This window comes from Pleurodeles waltl, chromosome 6 (assembly GCF_031143425.1).
Source record: "Pleurodeles waltl isolate 20211129_DDA chromosome 6, aPleWal1.hap1.20221129, whole genome shotgun sequence".
Lineage (NCBI taxonomy): Eukaryota > Metazoa > Chordata > Amphibia > Caudata > Salamandridae > Pleurodeles > Pleurodeles waltl.
The window spans coordinates 863,467,409-863,486,674 of record NC_090445.1 but is presented as its reverse complement, the minus strand read 5'-3'; the positions used below and the strand labels follow the sequence as shown (position 1 = coordinate 863,486,674).

The following is a 19,266-nucleotide window of genomic DNA, read 5'->3' as shown; positions in this document are numbered from 1 at the left end:
ATGGGGCCACGCGAACACTGAACTACTCACTCTAAGCGAGAACACGTTTGTTTGCTCACTTTTTCATCTCCCAAGAGCACTCCTCTAGTTCCTATATTCCTTGATGTGGCACTTAAAAGAGCTGTAAATATTGCTCGCCTAAGGCCTCTTTTGTACTGGGTGATGATCTGGGCTACAGAGGAGCTCATGTCTTATAGAAATGTGGTGGAGGAATTGTTGGCGATAGATAAAAACATCACTTTTCCGTGGTTTAGGCATGTTTAATCTTGGTTGCTAATGTTGGATCTTGGAAACTTTTGGTCTGACCTGAGATCTTTAAATCCATCTGCCGAAAAAGTAACGGAAATCTCTTTATTGGGAGTACATCCTAGCTAACCTCCATTGGTGTCCCACTCTCGGGAGATTGTCAGCTCAGTTTCTGATCATCAAGGGCACCCTTTACTATGAAGCTTTCCTGGATATTCCCCAACCGCAGTTGACTAAATCTCTGTATAAAAAGTTTTCATATGGCTCACTTTTTTATATCTTTACGGAATGCAGTCAGGTTTTCTGACCCTATTGACATCTGTCCAATGTGCCTCCCGCCCTCCAAAAAAATATAAGCTGTGTGCTGTACATCACAAAGCATTAAGGGCATTGAAGGGGACGCATCCATTTTTACAATGTCAACCTTTAGTAAATATTTATTTACAGGAGGGCTGCTGAAGAAACAAAAATATTTGAAGTTTTAAGACCTTATGAGTCCTGCTTGGTTACCGTGTTAGATTCTTATTAAGAAGCGTACTATACTGAGTGCAATAGATCTTCCTTGTGGCTAGCACAGCAAATACATTGTTTGATTTGTACAAGGCAGCTGCTAGCACTTTGCTTGCACTTTCTTAGAGTTTTTTTCAAAATAATTTTATTAACTTTTATTTTGTATGAATAATATTGATTGCACTAGCACTTAACCTTGGACACCATTGACCTTCAAGCTGTCATAGGTTTGTTTATGAATCTTTTTTTATGTTACCTCGTATATTATGACATATGCTATTTTCCCTTTTGATATGGTAGTTTGATGACAGTCTTTTAAACACTTTTTAATGTCCTTATTAGATTATAATTGAAATGTATTATGTTTGTATGTTTCCCAAAAAACATTTACTACTACTTGTATCTTGTAAGGATCCTCGAGAATGACTGGACATGAGCAGAGTGGCAAGAAACCTCTCCAGCTAGACAGACTTGTTGTACCTTAATCTAAATGATTTAAAGGACATTGGTTAAATTCCATTTTCATTAGTATTGTTCAAGGGTAGATTTGCAGGAACAGTTTATACTTGGCAAGGTCAAACCTTATTTGTAATGCTGGTGATTCATTTATGTGTCATTTCACCAAGGAATGAATAGGATGACATTCTTCTTTGTTGATCAGGATTGACAATGGAGCATTTAAAGCATGTATGTCCTCATGTTTTCAAGACTGCTACCCCTTGAAGTCTACATTTAGTTTTGAAAGTGATATTGGAAATTCTAAATTAACAGCCAGCAATCTCTTTAATTGCCGATACCTCAGAAGGGTCATACTTGATTTGCAGACATTTTCTGACGACATCTGTCATCGTAAAGTATTTCTTGTGAGTAAAATTTATTTTAAGCCTAATTTAGCTTTTTTACCTCAGCATAGTCTATTCTGTGGCTCGTTGTTTTGTTGAATATTTGCTGCTGCATAGTCAAGAAACCTGTAGGACTTTGCTCTTATGTATGTGGTTTCTTTGTGAAACGATATTTGTGTTTTTTCTGTGAAATGTTCTTGCAGTTTGTTTTTAAGATAAGTTACATTTCCTGATCATTTGGCCAGTGCATTTTATGTAGTGTAGACCCGTCTCAGGCCTCTCTCCGTGAAGTGTCAGAATACAATCTACTGTTTTCATTACTACATTAGCGAGTGCATACGTCTTCTGGGGATTTATGCTGCCAATTGGACTTCATTATATGAGGGGTCTCCAACATTTTTTATAATAAGAGCCTCTTTTGTTTAATGGAAATCATCACAAGATGCTAATATTATTAGTATTGTAATAGTGATCATAACGAACAAAATTAAATCACTGGCCACCACGTACAAGATTGCCATTAGGGATCTCCTCAATTCATCCAGCATGGTTATCAGCAGTAATATAAAAATGCTTTGTCAATGTGGAATGCCTCTCCGTGAGTAGTATGTATCAGCTGTAGTGGTCCTGGCACCAAGTTAAAAATACTAGTAATTTGTCTCCATCACTTATTGTTCAATTTTGAGCTTTAAATATATTTTGGAAATTCAACCATTTTCTTTCAAATATCAGCTTGTTATGAGTTTTGAAAATACACACATTTCTGTCTCAAATACATGCTTTTATTTTTGATATATAGTAATTCAGCCCAGCAAACATGTCTAATTAGTAGACTGGGCTACCAGGAACTCGCAAGCAACTCATTGGAGAAACTTGCATTATATATTTTACTAGACTGCTTATATGACAGGGTTTTTTTGTAAAACACACCCACTCTCTTGTTATCTTGCTGTTGCTTTCTCACCTATCACTATGAGGACCGACCACTTACCACAATGAAGTGTGTATTTACTATTCTAAGTCCACACGCACTTTTAGGTTTTTTGATATGCTCGCTTGAAGCTACCTTAACACACTATGCGGACCGGTCCTCATAGCACACCAGTCCTCACAAGGGTAGTATTGTCTGGTTCTGTCAGGGCTTACGCACACTACGAGGACTGATACAGTCCTCACAATGTGTGTGTGTGTGTATATATATATGTTCGATGGCATGTGTAGCTGCAGATACACATGCTGTGCACATCCCGCCATCTGGTGTTGGGCTCGGAGTGTTACAAGTTGTTTTTGTTCGAAGAAGTCTTTTCGAGTCACGAGACCGAAGGACTCCTCCCATTTAGGCTCCATTGCGCATGGGCTTCGACTCCATCTTAGATTGTTTTTTTTCCGCCATCGGGTTCGGACGTGTTCCTTTTCGCTCCGTGTTTCGGGTTGGAAAGTTAGTTAGAATCTCGGAAAAATCGTTGGTATTGTTTGCGTTCGGTATCTGGTTAGTTACAACAGATCGACACCGACTTTTGAAGCGCTCCGGTGGCCCTTTGGGTTTTTTTCGATCCCCCGTCGGGGCCTGGTCGGCCCGGCCACGTGTCTCTTCAAGGCTGATGGAACGGACCCCATTCCGTACTGCTCAAAATGCCATAACAAGTATCCATATACAGATCAGCATCTGGTCTGTAACTTGTGTTTGTCGCCGGAACACAAGGAAGATACTTGTGAAGCCTGTCGAGCGTTTCGGTCCAGGAAGACACTAAGAGACCGAAGAGCAAGGAGACTGCAAATGGCGTCGGCGCCGACAGGACAAGAGCGTTTCGAGGAGGAGGAAGAAACATTCTCCATCCAGGAATCGGACTCGGATGAGATCGATCCCGAAGAAACGCCGAAAACCATGAGTAAGACGTCGAAACACAAAACTCACGAAAAAACCACTAAAGCCCAGGGGACGCCACCGCCAACAGACCATGGCTTAACCCGAAAAATAGGTGACCGATCATCGGCACCGAAAAAGGGCACGCTGGGGGCGAAGTCATCCGACTCCGGTCGAGATACCGCCACACCGCAATCTCGGGCTCGAGATAGTGGCTCCGAGCAGGTTCGGCACCGAGATAGCGGCACCGAAATGGGTCGGCACCGAGAGACCACGACGCCGAAAGTAAAGAAGGTTTCGTCTGAACCGAAAAAAGCAGCCGAAAAGGTTTAGATACCGAAACATCCGGCCTCGGAACCGAAAACAAGTTCCTACACTGAGGAACAAGGACTGTCCACACAAATGAAGACACATAGATTTGGACAGGAATTGGAAACAATAGAGCCAGACTATACACAAAGAAGGCTCCATATCCAAAAAGAAACGGAAGATCAGTACTCTCCCTCCGATTAAAATGAAACGCAAACTTGCCTTTCAGGAAAAAGACAAGCAGCCACAGGCAAAGGTGGCTAAACAAGTAACCCCGCCACCATCTCCACAATGCTCTCCGCAACCATCACCGGTAGCCACTCCACCAATGATGCAATCCCCAACTCATACAGGAATGAGTCAAGATGACCTTGACGCATGGGACCTTTATGACGCACCAGTGTCAGATAATAGTCCTGAATGTTATCCAGCTAGACCGTCGCCACCAGAGGATAGTACAGCCTACGCACAGGTGGTGTCGAGAGCAGCAGCATTTCATAATGTCAGCCTGCATGCTGAGCCCATTGAAGACGACTTTCTTTTTAACACACTATCGTCCACACACAGCCAGTATCAAAGTCTTCCTATGCTACCCGGAATGCTTAAACACTCCAAACAAGTGTTTGAAGAGCCTGTAAAAGGAAGGGCCATTACTCCAAGAGTGGAGAAAAAATATAAACCGCCACCAACAGACCCCGTGTACATCACACAACAGCTAACACCGGACTCAGTTGTAGTAGGGGCAGCGCGCAAAAGAGCGAACTCACATACTTCAGGAGATGCACCACCTCCAGATAAAGAAAGTAGAAAATTCGACGCAGCAGGCAAAAGGGTGGCGGCACAGGCAGCAAACCAGTGGCGGATTGCCAATTCACAGGCTTTGTTGGCCAGATACGATAGGGCCCATTGGGACGAAATGCAACACTTTATAGAACATTTGCCCAAGGAGTTCCAAAAGAGAGCGCAGCAGGTAGTAGAAGGAGGACAGAGTATCTCCAACAATCAGATACGGTCAGCAATGGATGCTGCAGACACAGCTGCTAGAACTGTCAACACAGCAGTAACAATAAGGAGACATGCATGGCTGCGTACATCAGGATTTAAACCAGAAATACAGCAAGCTGTGCTGAATATGCCATTCAACGGACAGCAGTTGTTTGGGCCGTAGGTGGACACTGCGATCGAAAAACTTAAAAAAGACACTGACACGGCCAAAGCCATGGGCGCACTCTACTCCCCACAGGGCAGAGGCACATTTCGAAAAACACAGTTTAGAGGGGGCTTTCGAGGACAAAGCACAGAACCCACAACCTCACAAACAAGACCCACTTACCAGAGCCAGTATCAGCGGGGAAGTTTTCGGGGACAATATAGAGGGGGACAATTCTAAAAGAATAGAGAAAAATTCCAAAGTCCCAAAACTCCTCAAAACAAGCAGTGACTTCCAAGTCACACATCCCCAACACATAACATCTGTGGGGGGGAGACTAACCAAATTTTACAAACATTGGGAGGAAATAACAACAGACACTTGGGTCCTAGCAATTATCCAGCATGGTTATTGCATAGAATTTCTCAAATTCCCTCCAAACGTCCCACCGAAAACACACAATATGTCAAAACAACATATAGATCTTCTAGGACTAGAGGTTCAGGCATTGCTACTAAAAGAAGCAATAGAATTAGTACCAAAACACCAGAAAGGAACAGGAGTTTACTCTCTGTACTTTCTCATACCCAAAAAAGACAAGAGTCTGAGACCTATATTAGATCTCCGAACATTAAATACCTACATCAAATCAGATCACTTTCACAAGGTGACATTACAAGACGTAATCCCACTACTCAAACAACAAGACTACATGACAACACTAGATCTAAAGGATGCATATTTCCATATACCGATACATCCTTGACACAGAAAGTACTTAAGGTTTGTATTCCAAGGGATACATTACCAATTCAAGGTGTTGCCATTCGGAATAATAACTGCGCCAAGAGGTTTTACAAAGTGCCTGGCAGTCGTAGCTGCACATATCAGAAGGCAGCAAATACATGTGTTCCCGTACCTAGACGATTGGTTAATCAAAACCAACACGCTAGAAAAGTGTTCACAACACACAAAGTATGTCATACAAACCCTCCACAAACTAGGTTTCTCAGTCAACTACACAAAGTCACACATTATACCGTGTCAAACACAGCAATACTTAGGGGCGACAATCAACACAGCAAAAGGGATTGCCACTCCAAGTCCACAAAGGGTTCAGGCATTTCACAATGTAATACAGGCCATGTATCCAAACCAAAAAATACAAGTCAAAATGGTGATGAAACTCCTAGGCATGATGTCCTCATGCATAGCCATTGTCCCAAATGCAAGGTTGCACATGCGACCCTTACAACAGTGCCTAGCATCACAGTGGTCACAGGCACAGGGTCAACTTCTAGATCTGGTGTTGGTAGACCGCCAAACATACACCTCGCTTCAATGGTGGAACAGTATAAATTTAAACAAAGGGCGGCCTTTCCAAGACCCAGTGCCACAATATGTAATAACGACAGATGCCTCAATGATAGGGTGGGGAGCACACCTCAATCAATACAGCATCCAAGGACAATGGGACACTCACCAAAAACAGTTTCACATAAATCACTTAGAACTATTGGCAGTTTTTCTAGCGCTGAAAGCATTTCAACCCATAATAAGCCACAAACACATTCTTGTCAAAACAGACAACATGACAACAATGTATTACCTAAACAAACAGGGAGGGACACACTCAACACAGTTGTGTCTCCTGGCACAAAGAATATGGCATTGGGCGATTCACAACCACATTCGCCTAATAGCACAATTTATTCCAGGAATTCAGAATCAGTTAGCAGACATTCTCTCTCGGGATCACCAACAGATCCACGAATGGGAGATTCACCCCCAAATACTGAATACTTACTTCCAGAGTTGGGGAACACCACAAATAGATCTATTTGCAACAAAGGAAAACACAAAATGCCAAAACTTTGCACCCAGGTACCCACAAGATCAGTCTCAGGGCAATTTCGTTATGGATGAGTTGGTCAGGGATATTTGCTTACGCTTTTCCCCCTCTCCCACTCCTTCTATATCTAGTAAACAAGTTGAGTCAAAACAAACTCAAACTCATACTAATAGCGCCAACATGGGCAAGACAACCTTGGTACACAAACTACTAGACCTTTCAGTAGTGCCTCATGTCAAACTACCAAACATACCAGATCTGTTAACGCAACACAAACAACAGATCAGACACCCAAATCCAGCATCGCTGAATCTAGCAATCTGGCTCCTGAAGTCCTAGAGTTCGGACACTTAGACCTTACACATGAATGTATGGAGGTCATAAAACAAGCTAGGAAACCTACCACTAGACATTGCTATGCAAATAAGTGGAAAAGATTTGTTTATTACTGCCATAATAATCAAATTCAACCCTTACACGCATCTGCCAAAGACATCGTAGGATACTTACTACATTTGCAAAAGTCAAAGCTAGCTTTTTCTTCCATTAAAATACATCTTACAGCAATTTCAGCTTACCTGCAAATTACGCACTCAACTTCTCTATTTAGGATACCAGTCATAAAAGCATTTATGGAAGGTCTAAAGAGAATTATACCACCAAGAACACCACCAGTTCCTTCATGGAACCTCAACATTGTCTTAACACGACTCATGGGTCCACCTTTTGAGCCCATGCACTCTTGTGAAATGCAATACTTGCATTTTTATATAATAGTTGCATTTTTAATTGCCATCACATCTTTAAGAAGAGTAAGTGAGATTCAAGCATTTACCATACAAGAACCATTTATTCAAATACACAAGCATAAAGTAGTTCTACGGACAAATCCTAAATTTTTACCAAAAGTCATATCACCGTTCCACTTAAATCAAACAGTAGAATTACCAGTGTTCTTCCCACAGCCAGACTCTGTAGCTGAAAGAGCACTACATACATTAGACATCAGAAGAGCGTTAATGTACTACATTGACAGAACAAAACTAATTCGGAAAACAAAACAATTATTTATTGCTTTCCAAAAACCTCATACAGGAAATCCAATTTCTAAACAAGGCATTGCTAGATGGATAGTTAAGTGCATTCAAACCTGTTATCTTTAATCAAAAAGAGAACTGCCTATTACACCAAAGGCACACTCAACTAGAAAGAAAGGTGCTAGCATGGCCTTTCTAGGAAATATTCCAATGACCGAAATATGTAAGGCAGCTACATGGTCTACGCCTCATACATTTACCAAACACTACTGTGTAGATGTGCTAACGGCACAACAAGCCACAGTAGGCCAAGCAGTACTACGAACATTGTTTCAAACAACTTCAACTCCTACAGGCTGAACCACCGCTTTTGGGGAGATAACTGCTTACTAGTCTATGCACAGCATGTGTATCTGCAGCTACACATGCCATCGAACGGAAAATGTCACTTACCCAGTGTACATCTGTTCGTGGCATTAGTCGCTGCAGATTCACATGCGCCCACCCGCCTCCCCGGGAGCCTGTAGCCGTTTAGAAGTTGATCTTGAACATCTGTATATTTGTAAATATATTACTTTAAACTACATTATGTACATTACTCCATTGCATGGGCACTATTACTAGCATACACAACTCCTACCTCACCCTCTGCGGGGGAAAACAATCTAAGATGGAGTCGACGCCCATGCGCAATGGAGCCGAAATGGGAGGAGTCCCTCGGTCTCGTGACTCGAAAAGACTTCTTCGAACAAAAACAACTTGTAACACTCCGAGCCCAACACCAGATGGCGGGATGTGCACAGCATGTGAATCTGCAGCGACTAATGCCACGAACAGATGTACACTGGGTAAGTGACATTTTCCATATATATGTATATGTATATATATATATGTTTGGTGGCATGTGTAGCTGCATAGGTTCCGCCATCTAGTGTTGGGTTCGGAGTGTTAAAAGTTGTTTTTCTTCTAAGAAGTCTTTTTTCGAGTCACAGGATCAAATAACTCCTCCCTTCGGTGATAGTGCGCATGGGCATTGACTCCTTTGTTAGATTGTTTTCTTTCCGCTGTCGGGTTCGGACATGTTTCCTCTTGCTCTGAGACTTTCGATTTGGAAACTTTATAATAACTCAATTTTACCGTCGGTATTGTTTTGATCGCGTTTCTATCTATTATCGAACCAATAGTGCCGTCAAAAAACAGAAAACGCCCTTTTGGGGCATGCACGCCCAACTCGGGCCTGTTCAGGCCTACCACATCGGATGGTTCAGACTCAATTCCGATTCTGTCCTCGATGCCACGCAACATTCCTGTATACAGATCACCACGTGGTATGTAATCTCTGTCTCTCTCCTGAGCATCGAGAAGAGGACTGTGAAGCTTGTTGGTCGTTCCGGTCGAAAAAGACACTGCGTGACCGGAGAGCGGGAAGACTTGAGATGGCATTGAAAAATACAGAGTGCATCGACACTGTAGAAGAACAGGCACAGACGGCAGTTTCCATCCAGGACACCAACTCTAAAGCCGACTTGAACAAAGATAGCCAACTGATCACTGCGGATCAGCATGTGAGTACAACTGCCCCTACGCCCACTTCCAAGAGACTAGTTAAGGCCTTGGGTGCACCACTTGAGTACAAGAAAGAGCAAATGAGCTACAACTAATAGTCACTGTTATCCAAAATAATATACAGAGCAACTAAACAATAACAAAAATTTAAAAAATGATATTTATTACATATGTATGTACAACAAAAGCAAACACAATTATCTAAATTATACAAATATATACATGTTAACATGGGAAGACAAACACTTATTTCTCTAAATATACCTACGCATATAAACAGATTGATAGACGAGACAGTGAGGATAATAAAAACATAACACTGAACAAAAATATAATTCAAATTTACAAAGATACAGTAAGATACAAACTAAATATGTACACTTTCTCTTTCTGGAGCTTTCATAATATTCACAATAATATAATACTATTATTCAAATCCTGATTATGTCTCTGTCTTACTAAATCAAGAAAGAAAAAGATTTATATTTTAACACCATAAGTTCATAGTCCATCCAGACAACAGTAGGAACCAAGACTACGCGCGTTTCGGCGGTAACCATCCAATTTATAAGGCCGCCTTCATCAGGGCAGTTCCTTTTAAATATTTAATATATAATATCGCAGATCTTATACGTTTTCGTCCTTCCCGTTAGTATGTATCCTGATAAACACAAAATACAACAAAGTGATGCATTTGATCCAATTCCTTGAGATCCAACTAACCACCAGAGATTAGCACCAAGATAATACCACAACCAGAATAAGATCTAGAAAATCAAAAGTAGAAAATATAAAGAAAGAATGAAAAGTGATGAAATAACAAAACAATAAAATAATTAAACACCTGAATCCAATGAAAGTGAACTGAAAAAAAATAAAAACATGCACAAAAATCTCACCATATGTGTGAATTCCCCAATAGCAGCATTCACAGAAAAAATGATAATAAATACCAGCCGGCGATGTTGATGAGTTTCCTCAGACACAAAACGAAAAGGGTTAAATTTTCTAATTCCAACTTCCGTTCACAAATGGCTCCTTGTGTGAATACACAACCAAATATAAAGAGTTACCTACCCCTATTTTCAAAACAGACACCCTAGATTAATAAAAAGGTGTAAAAACACAATCTTCTAACAATAGGCACAGAAACTTACTGCTTCACCCACCAAGATAGTCTTTAAGGTAGAGAATTTCTAGGGGGATCTTTCACATAACTTCCATAACTCCTCCATCTGTGTACAGAAAGGAAGGGGAAAAACAACAATAGAATACTAATAATGTTCGTCCATAAAAACTGGTCACCCATGTTCCTTTATCTAACTGTCTAATCTTCCACATTCATTGCAATTAAAAAGTCTGCTCAATTTAATTCTAAACGCTTTCCTCAGAAGCTTCAGAGCCACCACTGCCAGAGAGCCATGGTTCCACACCCGTTTCGATGCCGGAGTCGAGCAAATCCATTAACAGCTCCACATTAGAGTCAAGCCGCCGTCCACACTCTTTGGAGTCGAAAGCTCAACGTCCAGCTTCGGAGCCGAAACCACAGGTTGTTTCTTCTGAACCAAAAAAGTTATCCACTTCGGAGCCGAAAGAATATTATACAGAGGATTAAGGACTTTCGAGCCGATTAAAGCACAGCTCAAAGACATTCGATGATCAATCCTCTAAATTGCGTAAAACATCAGAGTATATTTCTGAAGAATCCGATATTCAGCCTATACTTGAAGTCATGGACGCCAAACAAACAAGGGTACATATCCTAAAAGAGACTGGGAGGATCATTGCTTCACCTCTTCCACAAACCAAAAGAAAGTTGGCGTTTCAAGAAAATCTTGATTCTGCTCCACCACCAGCAAAAATCTATGGAAGGAAAGAGAAACCATTACCTTTACTAATTTCTCTACCACATTCACCACAACTTTCTTTCTGACGACCACCTGCTACCCCACTACCATTGCCTTCACCAACACACTCCCATACATATTCCCATGGTGATATAGTTGACCCTGGGATTTGTATGATCCTGGTCCCATACCACTAAATGACCGAGACCCCCTATTCTTCCAAACCTTCGCCACCAGAGGACAGCACAGCATACACGCAGGTCATTGCAAGAGCAGCTGCATACCATGGGGTACAGATGCATAGTGAGCCTTTGGAAGAGGATTTTCTTTTCAATACATTGTCCTCCACCCACTCCGAATACCAGTGCTTGCCAGTGTTGCCTGGCATGCTCAGACATGGAGATGACATATTTAAAGAACCTGTTAAGGCAAGAATTTTAACACCACGATGGAACCTATGCCTAGCATGTGAATCTGCAGCACTTCATGCCACGAACAGATGTACACTAGGTAAGTGACATTTTCTACATATCTCACACACACACACACACACACACACACACACACACACACACACACGTCATTTCAGATGTCAACAGTGATATAAATGGTATCATAGAACATGCCATTAGTGATGTAATATGTGAGGTCATAAACTGTGCATGGTAAGTGCACAAATTAGTTACTTCATTTGACTATAGTTGGATAATTTCAGAATTTTTAAATTTAAAATGTTACATTTTAATTTACATTTTCAACTAACTAGAACATCACTTTAAACTTTGGTTATGCTCAGTAAATTTCGAGGGTTTTTATTTTTACTTAAAGTTATATGTTATTATCATTCCCATCCTGAGAGCAGCCGATCCACCACTAAGCACGGCGTTTGGCCTTGCATCCAACCTCAGTGGGTGCCTAACCCTTCACCATGTGCGGCATTACATTGGCCGTAGGGTCTGGCCTGCCGCAAGGGACGCTCACCCCGCTTGTTTTTGTAATTTTTTTAAATTAAATTGTTTGTAAATCCCTCTGGACTCTCGCAACTTAATTTTTTTTTCTTCTTTTTTTAGATTTCACCTCTAGCAGACCTATTCAACGTCTGGGGGGTCAATGTACCCCTGCACCCTTATACTTTCTTTTTCTTTTTTTAAAGAATTCACAACATGGGGAACGGGTCCCAGTGTCTCGTAACGGTGGCCGTTTTTCTTCATGTTACAACAGCCAAGCAGAGTTTGAGCTCCGCAAGACTAGTGGGAGTAAGGAGAAAGACGGGGAAAACAAACCCCCTCTGCCAATCAGATTGCTCTTTTATTTGAAGTTGCAGGCCCATGGGACTCCGGTAGGAGTCCTGTGTACCCAACTCAGAATATCTATGAACTTTGAACATTCTGGTATACTACTGAACACATTTACAATTAAGCTTTTATCGATGTAGTTTTGGGAACTTGGGCCTACCTTTGCTCAGGCTCACCTATTAATTGACAGATCGCCAGGTGCCATTACCCTGCGCTGGGTGACCCAGACATTCTTACTCAGCACCTTAGCCATAAAAACCTTGAGGGGCATGCTTAGGCCAGCATGGTAAATCTGAACTCGTTCCCCACCACTCACTTTGACATGAAATCAATGAGGTTAGAAACTTTCGGCACAGCAACTTTCTCATCAGCAAGTTTAGCCCTTCACTCTGTGAATGGCAGCTGCCTCTTAAGCTGCTAGTCTCAGGAATTGTAGGAGTCAGTAGCCTAGGTATTACCCATGGTGGGCTTGATACCACTGAAAAGCTATCTGCACTTGTGTAGCCCTTTGCAGGGAATCTTAGATGCAGTCCTCTAGTGTTTTTGTGAGATGTCCAGCCTAGCCTCATGGACATGCTACTCAATGGTTTCTGTGTTTTTGTGGACAAACAAGACTCAGCCCTAGAGCACTTCATAGACAACAGGACAACTGCGTGCTCTCTGGGCGGCTCTGCTCTCTACCTACGAGCTGCATCACCAGTTTAATCTTTTCAGCTTTTTTTTTAGGTGCTTCAGTATCACCAAAAGACTCCGCCCGTACAGCAGGCCCCTTAGCCTTTTCAAGGCCATGGTACCTACAAGAGTGGGCATTAGGGACAGCTCGCAGCTTGACCTTATACACCCCCACTCAAGCTACCCCAGCTCCCAAGCCTCTTTATCGTGCCTGTGATGGCACAAAGCCAGGACAGCAGACAGGAGTCAAAATTGTTTGCCAGAATGACAGGTCATAAGTTTTGTCAGGTCGGTCCTCCAAATCGTTCTGTGGAGTTACCTCATACCATTTCTCGAAACCACGTCACTTTTCTCTCCCTCCTCATAACCACTAATGGCTGACCATCTCTCTCTCTTGCAGCGGGAAGTGTAGGCTCTTTTGGCCAAAAGTGCCAAAGAGATGGTAGCAGCGCCAGAAGGTGGCCAGGGTTATTTTTCATTTTGCTTCCTACTGCCGAAAAAGGATAGGGACCTGCAACCCATATTAAATCTTTGTCCTCTCAATGCTTTTCTGTGGAAAGACGAGTTCAAGGCCCAGGCCTTGACTGCCCTCTAAATTTTACATTCCTTTCTTGAAAGCCCTCAGGCATTAACTGTGGTTCACGGCAGGCCACAAGCATTTTCTGTTTGCTGTGCTCCCCTTTGGCCTTACCAGCACACTTTGGTTGTTCATGAAAGTGCTGACAGTGGTTTCGGCACACCCTTGGAGGTCGGGGATTCCAGTCTTCCCCTACCTTGATGACTAGATGATGAAGGCGGGCTCACCCCTGGCAGTTATCAACTACCTCCAGACTACTTTGTACCTCCTAACGTGTTTGAGGTTCACTATCAACAGGCCTAAGTCACAACTAACTCCACTGCAGATGCTCCCATTCATCAGAGCCGTTCTGGATGTGTGTAGTTTTGTTCTTATACCCCAGAGAAGAGAGTCCAGGACATTTGGGCTGTGATCTATATGTTTCAGCCTGTATTCTGGATCTCTGTAAGGAGGACTTTGAGGCTGCTGGGACTGATGGCTTCCTGCATCCTGCTGGTCAAGCATGCCAGACGACATATGCTGGCTCTGCAGTGGGATCTGAAGTCTGAGTGGGCACAGCACCAATCTGGGCCAGAGTTTGGAGGAGACTGCAAAAGGTCTGCAGTGGTTGCTGCAGGACTGCAGTTGGGTCAAGCAGCAGACTTCTCTCCTTACCCCGCCCTGAGCTCACAGTGGTAACCTATGCATTGCTTCTGGGTTGGGGAGGCCATCTGGAAGAAGTGGAGATCAGAGGCATCTAGTCTCCGACAGAGACCAGCACCATATCAGCCTTCTGGAGCCGAGAGCTGTCTGCTTGGCATTGAAAGCGTTTCTGCCCTCTGTCAAAGGGAAACTGGTACAGGTGCTCATGGACAGCACGACCACCATGTGGCACTGCAACAAGGCAGGTGGGGTGGGGTTGGGGACCCTGTGCCAGGAATCTTTGCGTCTCTGGACATGGCTAGACTGCCAAGGAATTTTTCTGGTGACACACCATCTGGCGGGTTCCCTGAACACCAAGCAGACAAACTAAGGCATTGAAGCCTTGCAGATCACAAGGGGCAGTTACATACAGACTTGGTACAGGGTCTTCTTTGCGAATGGGGCGATCATTCCACCACTACAGAGAATGCACAGTGTCACCACTTTTGCTCATTGGAGTTTCCAGGGCATCTCTTGCTAAGAGATGCGTTCTGCATAGAGTGGAAAGTGAGACTCCTGTACGCCTTCCTGACAAAACCTCTCCTGTCCCAAGACTTAAAGAGGATCAGGCCCAACCAGGACCCAAGATATCCTGGTGGCCACGCATTGGGCACAGCAAGTAAGGTATTTCCTTTCGAAGATTGTTACTCCCTTTTATGTTGGTCGGAGCATTATTTTTGTGGCAGTTTTTACTCCGCCTCACCCATCTAAGGAGAAGTAGGGAGTTCCTCAGCTGAATCCGGTAAGGGATCTTAACTTCTTTATTGAGCATACCAAAGGGCACCAGGTGGGCGATCAACTCTTTACCAGATTCTGTGAAGCAAAGAATGGAAAGGCTGTGCAGAAAAGGACCTCGTGCTGGGTCATACTCTTCATTAACTTCTGCTACACACTCACCTAAAAGCAGTTCCTTGAATGTTTGCGGGCTCATTTTACCACAGCAAGGCTACTATTACTGTGTTGGTGTGTCGGATGCCTGTTCTGGACAATTATCAGGCTGCTCCATGGCTGTCACTTCATACGTTCACAAGGCACTATTGAATGGAGGGACAGTTCTGCCGGCAAGGGCGCTTTGCCCGCTCGATTCTTTTACAGTTTACAGACCAGCCTCCTAAAAGCTACTGCTCTGGTATCTATTCAGATTGTGAGGAATCTGTGGTTAGAAATCTGAATCGGAAGAACTAGCGTCCTTCGATAACACTCCGTCTGGTAAGGAGCTCTATCTAACCGTAGATTCATTACCAATCCTCCTTCCTCCCTGTTCTGTGAACTGGGTTCATTCATATAAAGAGATCTGCACACTGGTCCCAATTGATTTATTGACCCTGTGTCTTCAGGCAGGGGCGAGTCAGAAAGCAACTGATGTCAGTGTGTATTGGTGGCACCTATATAGGCCCACGTGTTTCATGTCTAGCACTGGACAACGTCTATGCAGAGCCACTGCTGAAAATTTTCTGGGTCCAGTCTGGTGCTTGGGGAATATTCAGAAGGTGAGGAATCTGCGGTTAGTCTCTACAAGAAAGAGCATTACTGAAAGTAATGTGTTCTTCACACATGAAGGCAGGCCACCAAAGTGATATGATTTATCCAATCTGCCATTAAGCCATCCAGTGACCTTACTAACAGCCAAGACACTTCCCTCAAGCACAAATTGTGCATCCCATTGCTCACTTTTGCAGAATGTACAGATATTTTGAGGTATTAGAAAAAGGTTGTTCCTCTCAGATACAACTGCGTGTAAGAGAAACCAAACCATAGGCTAATAAAGGGAATACTGTTTGTAGCAACACTAAGTAGACGCTCATTTCCTTTTATGCTAGCCCAAACTTCAATTTTGACAATATCAGTAAGCTTTTATTTTTCTTCTGTCATAAAAACATGTATTTTGGAATCTTAGTAGGTATGTTGAATTACAGCAAAGTTCTGGGAGGTTTTATAGAAATGAGAAGACTGAGCCTACAGGCTCCACACATATCTTAGTCTGATGGAGCTATCTTGCTACTTAGTTACATGCAATTCAGTTTTGGCAGTGTTGTGTCCTGTTGTAATTCACAATAGTATCCAATGTACTGTACTGTGCTATGTATATTTTCAGAAAGTGTTTGTCAAAATATCTCCCTTAAGGATTTGATAAATGATGACCTCCCCCATCCCCCCCCCCCCCACCATTCTACCCTGCAACCTCACTCCTGTGCTTACCCTTTTTTGGCTGTTTGTGATAGTTTGTGCTTAGGGCTGCATAACCGTTTTCGTTTTTTCCACATAAGGTATCCGTGCCAAATTTGTGTCCTTTTTCTTGTTTTCAAAAAACCTGGGGATTATAAACTGACCCTGGGTGTTTGGATTCCTCTGTAGGGGACCAAGAAAATAGGCAAAATAAAACTACATTTTGAGTTTTTGGGGGACAATAGGAAACACGTGTTCTTAATGAGTGTCTATTTTTTTCAGTGAAATTGACATCAACAAACGGTTTCCTTTACTAAAGTCACCATATCCCCAGCTTTCGAGAATTTGCAGAGCTGAATGAAAAAAAACACATTTGTTTCACGGTTTTGGCATTTTTCAAAGAGTTCGCCCATTTTTCATATTTTTTTGTGCTCTCATCCTACTTCCAGTTTCTGGTGGAAACCTCTGTGAAACCCATGGGTGATCCAGGAAAGCAATAGATTTCGGAACAGTACTTTGAATTCAGCAAGGGGTCATATTTGTAGGTCCCTTAAGGTTTTCCCAAAGAAACTGTTAAAATAGAGAAATATTGACAATGAATAGGAAAAAAGAGCCATTTATGCCAACGTTCTCTTCTCTAACTTCTTATCACAATGGCAAATTTACAACAGCAATATACCATTACATCCGCTAGACCTTTCTGGTCTCAGGGATTTATAGGGTTTGTAGGTTTTCCAAGAACTCAAGGAACACAGAGCCAACAATTGAGCTGAACTATACAATTGTTTTTCATTGTGTGCCGAGCATGGACCAATTCATATGGTCAAATATGTAGAGTGAAAAATAGGTGTCAAGGAAACCTATCTTTTTCTGAAATTGGCATAACATATGGAGTTTAGGAGCAGTAATTATTTGTACATCTCCTGATTTATGGGTACCCATACTAGCATATGATTTAGAGGGTATTTTTTCACAATGTCTTCTTTCTTACACACTGGCTTACATTTGATAGGCACAAATGCAGCAAAATCCAATTGGTAATAACATATATTCTACTAATCTCTGCTCCAACATGTCTGCCGATAAAAACGGTACCTCACTTGTGTTAGTAGGCCTAGTGCCCGCAACAGGAAACAGTCCCAACGCAACATGTATACATCACATTTTTCTACTCAAAATTGACCCTTTTTTGCAAACTTGGTAGTTGTGGATTTTGGCCTAGCAAACTTGCACATTTTTGAAAACTGGACACATAGGGAATACTGGGTGGGGTGGGGTGACTTGCCTGGCGCTCTCCATGTTTTTTTTTTTATTACCCAGAATCCCTTGCAAATGTCAAACTTCGATATAAAACAAACACATTTATCTCACGTTTCTGTGACAAAGTTCTGGAATCTGTGGGGGCCACATATTTTAAACCCACTTGTCCCTCCCACCCCCCTGACCTCACTTGTGTGGGCGGACCACAAAACAAAGAGACCCTAAACCTCTACATTGCTTATCTCTCGACCAGGGTAGCTCGGTGTTTGGGGCGGTACTGTGGTGCCACCCATGCAAACCTGTGAACCAACTACATTTTTGAAACCTAGACAACCAGTGAATTCCAGAGTGATATGCCTTGCTTGGATCCCATGCAGTTGTCTTATCCACAATGCCCTGCAACCCTCAAAATATCACATTTTCTTTTCAGTCTTGTGACGTAAACTTAAGGAATCCAAAAAAGTCCTACCACCCAGGGTTACCCCACTTGTTCTTATAAAAATACTGTGCCACTTGTATGGTTGGGACTAGTGCCCACAACAAGAACGGATCGAACTAAGGTCAATGGGGAGCCTTATGAGTTTGATTCTTAAGGAGGAACAACCCAAGGACTCTGTACAAAGCATAGCTCAACATTATATTAAACATTTCCAGTGGAACTAGCAGATGGGTAAACTGCAGAAAAAATTGCTTAACTTTCTCTTTCCTTGTGTCGGGTACATAGAAAAAAATATAAGTTGTTGGTAAGGTAGCAAGAAAAACATGCATTTTTGTTTACGGTCAACAGCATGACCAATAGCTGGTATTATTTGGAGTGTCCCGTGTTGGATAGCTTTTGGAATGTTATTTATGAGCAAGCCTGGTAATTATCAGAGAGTAATATTTAATCAGCTATTGTATTTGTAGTGGCAGACTGTAATGAGCAACCTGCCAACTAACAATTTGCAGCATTTAGCACTGAAATAAAAGCTGCTGCAAGATTTTGTGACATCACCAGAGTTCCTCTGTAACTAAGCACATATAGGTAAAATCAATTGAAAACATCATTTGTTAAAAAAGTTTTGCCATTCTTTGTTCTTGCATATTTTTAAAATTGAATTGACATGATTGTTATGGCATTACAAAAAAAAAAAAAACTGAAATGAATTGACCCCTAGTTTCTAGAGTGGTGATGGTTGTCCTGCAGAATCCCTATTGTTTGAGGCATGAAATGTCATCACCTCTGCATACTCCGTTCTTTGGAGTGGCCAAACTGGTGAACACCATAAAGGGTTTGGGCGACTATCACAAAGATATTAAACAGTTATTGTTACCTTGAATGTCTCTTTCGTTCATTGTGCTTATGGTTTGCAGTGTATCTGCCATCCGTTTCCACAATGGCAGCACTGAACT

The 19,266-nt window shown here is 42.3% G+C and overlaps 1 protein-coding gene across 1 annotated transcript in view; it reads left to right on the top strand.

The window, feature by feature from the left end:
- MMS19 (MMS19 homolog, cytosolic iron-sulfur assembly component) overlaps positions 1 to 19,266 on the top strand; it is a 493,377-nt gene that overhangs the window by 219,545 nt on the left and 254,566 nt on the right. The gene's annotated exons all lie outside the window — the stretch shown is intronic.